Genomic DNA, 3895 nt, shown 5'->3' with positions numbered 1-3895 from the left:
TCTTCACCCTCAACGAGCAAATCAACTTCCTCCAAAGCCAGATCTATGACCTCCAAAACCAAGTCTTTTAATATGAGGCGAGGTTCAAAGGTATGAGTTTGGTTGCTAGTTGCAGGACCCGTGAGACTCACTCCTCCTCTTATGATGGTAGACCATTGCCATGGAAATCCGAGGACAAGATCTCTTCTTCATCACCATCATCTTCTTCACCACCAAAAGAGAACTGAGTATCGGGTATGGGCACTCCCCTTGGCTTCTACCAAGCATGGGGGAGGTGCCCGAGTATCGTATCATCCCACTATCTTTTTGCCTTTACTTATTTTTAGTTCGATCTTTTGCTTTAAATGAATAAAAGTTTAGTTCGATCCTTTCTTCTTTGAGAGTTTGCTTAGTGATCTATCCTTGTAATCGTGTGCAAGTTATATAATAAAGTTTAGTTTGAGTTTTTGCTTTCTTTACTTTCATGTTGCAAATAAAAGAAAAGAAATAAAGAAAGAAAAAGAGAAAAGAAATAAATAAAAGAAAGGAAATAAACAAAGAAAAGATCATATACAAATCTTATGGTAAGTGATGACACCACATAAGGAAAAGTATAAGTAGAAAATTTTATTAGAGATTGACAAACATAGCATTAGTCAATGATACAACTCATGAAAGGACTAATAGGGGAAGATAAGATTCACATATAAATACACTATCCTAGAAATCTTTGTGATTGTGAGCCCTCATCAAAATATTATATGCCAAAATTGTTGACGTTGGAAAAGGAAGACAACTTAATGGTTTATGTTTGTTTATATTCACATAGAAGTCATATTGTCATAGATCCTTTAACATGTGGTGCTTGCCGCCTATCTTTGCTAGCCAAAAATTCCGCACTAAGTAGAGATACTACTTGTGCATCCAAAAGCCGTTAAACCCAAATCTTATTTTCAAGTGTCCACCATACCTACCTAGGGATTGAGCAAGATCCCTCAAGTAAGTTGTCATCGGTGCAAAAGGGCAATAAAAATTGCTTCTAAAAGTGTGATATCATTTAGTGTAAGAGAAAATTGAGCGTTGCACGAACTTGTGATGGTCAAGAATAAAAGCGACAGACTGCATAATAAAGGGCGCTATCACAAGGGGCAATGCAACGTGACGTTCTTTTGCACTAAGGGGTTGAGCATACAAACAAATAAGCGCATGGCAACCTCTGCTTCCCTCTGCGAAGGGCCTATCTTTTACTTTTATGTATTTACTTTTATGCAAAGAGTCAAAGATTTCCTTCTATTCCTTTTTATTTTTCTCCTCTGGCAAGCATCATGTGGTGAGGAGAGATCTAGGCACATATGTCCAGTTAAATATAGATAGCATGATTTATTATTGTTGACATCATTCTTGAGGTGAATACGTTGGGAGGCGAAACTATAAGCCCCTATCTTTCTATGTGTCTGATTGAAACGTTTTGCTCATGTGTACGCGGTGAGTGTTAGCAATCATAGAAGACTATTTGATTGTTGAGTATGTGGACTAGCCTAAAGGCTCCGATACGTGACCCTTCCTGAAAAGATGATGAATTTTAGTTGCAAAGTTGACTGAGAACATAGTTTGTTGGTTCTTAATAGAGTTTTTGCTTCATACTTCGATTGTGTGATGAATTGTTACTTATTCATGAGAAGTATATGATAAAAGTTCTATGATAAAAGTCTTATGTTTAATTTTTTTGCTGTTATAATAATCAACATGATGCTTCTATGTCCGTATTTTTTTTATCGACACCTCTCTCTCAAAGCATGTGGGCATGTTTTTCGATTTCGGTTTTCGCTTGAGGACAAGCGAGGTCTAAGCTTGGGGGAGTTGATAAGTCCATTTTGCGTCATGTTTTCTTACTGTTATTTATAATGTTTTTATCCATAATAATGCTTTTTGGAGTAATTCTAATGCCTTTTCTCTCATAATATGCAAGGTATACACAGAGAGGGAGAATTCCGGCAGCTGGAAATCTAGACCTGGAAAAGCTATGTCAGGCTACCTATTCTGCACAACTCCAAACAAGCTGAAACTTCACGAAGATTTTTTATGGAATATTTGAGGAATATTGGAGCAAATATCTACCAGAGGGGGCCCACCAGGTGGGCACAACCCACCTGGGCGCGCCAGGGAGCCCAAGCGCGCCCTGGTGGGTTGTGCTCACCCAGGCCCACCTCCGGTGCCCATCTTCTGGTATATAGGTCGTTTTGACCTAGAAAAAAATAAGGGGAGGAGTTTCGGGACGGAGCACCGCCGTCTCGAGGCGGAACTTGGGCAAGAGCACTTTTGCCCTCCGGCGGAGCGATTCCGCCGGGGGAACTTCCCTCCCGGAGGGGGAAATCATCGTCATCATCATCACCAACAACTCTCCCATCTTGGGGAGGGCAATCTCCATCAACATCTTCAACAACACCATCTCATCTCAAACCCTAGTTCATCTCTTGTGTTCAATCTTGTTACCTGAACTATAGATTGGTGCTTGTGGGTGACTAGTAGTGTTGATTACATCTTGTAGTTGATTACTATATGGTTTATTCGGTGGAAGATTATATGTTCAGATCCAATATGCTATTTAATACCCCTCTCATGTTTAGCATGATTATCATTTGTGAGTAGTTACTTTTGTTCTTGAGGTCACGGGAGAAATCATGTTGCAAGTAATCATGTGAACTTGATATGTGTTCGATATTTTGATAGTATGTATGTTGTGATTCCCTTAGTGGTGTCATGTGAACGTCTACTACATGACACTTCTCCATATTTGGGCCTAAGGGAATGCATTGTGGAGTAGCAATTAGATGATGGGTTGCGAGATTGACAGAAGCTTAAACCCCTGTTTATGCGCTATTCCGTAAGGGACCGATTGGATCCAAAAGTTTAATGCTATGGTTAGAATTTATTCTTAATACTTTTCTTGTAGTTGCGGATGCTTGCGGGAGGGTTAATCATAAGTAGGAGGTTTGTTCAAGTAAGAACATGACCTAAGCACCGGTCCACCCACATATCAAATTATCAAAGTACCGAACACAAATTAAACCAACATGATGAAACTGACTAGATGAAATTCCCGTGTACCCTCAAGAACGCTTTGCTTATCATAAGAGACCGTTTTGGCCTGTCCTTTGCCTCAAAGGGATTGGGCTACCTTGCTGTACTTTTGTTACTACCATCATTACTTTCTCGTTACAAATTACCTTGCTATCAAACTACTCTGTTACTTACAATTTCAGCACTTGCAGGGGGCAGGCTTGTGGGCCCCTCGTGGCACCTCCAACCCTAATTCCACCTCTATAAATTCTCAAATATTCTCCTGACATCAGAGAGCAACCCAAAATACGTTTTTCGCCGCCGCAAGTTCCAGAACCATGATATCCCATCTGGAGGCCTTCTCCAGTACTCTGCCGGAGGGGGAATCGATCACGGAGGGGCTCTACATGAACCTTGCTACCCTTCTAATGATGCATGAGTAGTTTACCACAAACCTACGGGTCCATAGCTAGTAGCTAGATGCCTTCTTCTCTCTCTTTGATCTTCAATACAATGTTCTCCTTAATGTTCTTGGAGATCTATTTGATGTAATGACTTTTTGCGGTGCGTTTGTTGGGATTCGATGAATTGTGAGTTTATGATCAGATTTATCCATGAATATTATTTGAGTTTTCGCCGAACTCTTTTATGCATGATTATTATAGCTTCGTATTTCTTTTCGATCTATTGATTTGGTTTGGCCAACTAGATTGATTTTTCTTGCAATGAGAGAGGTGCTTTGTAATGGGTTCGATCTTGCCATGCTCAATCCGAGTGACAGAAAGGGACATGACACATATTGTATCGTTTCTATTAAGGATAAAAACAAGGGGTTTATTCATACATGAGTTTATCT

Source organism: Triticum aestivum, chromosome 3D, assembly GCF_018294505.1.
Source record: "Triticum aestivum cultivar Chinese Spring chromosome 3D, IWGSC CS RefSeq v2.1, whole genome shotgun sequence".
Lineage (NCBI taxonomy): Eukaryota > Viridiplantae > Streptophyta > Magnoliopsida > Poales > Poaceae > Triticum > Triticum aestivum.
Note: the sequence above shows the minus strand (reverse complement) of the source record.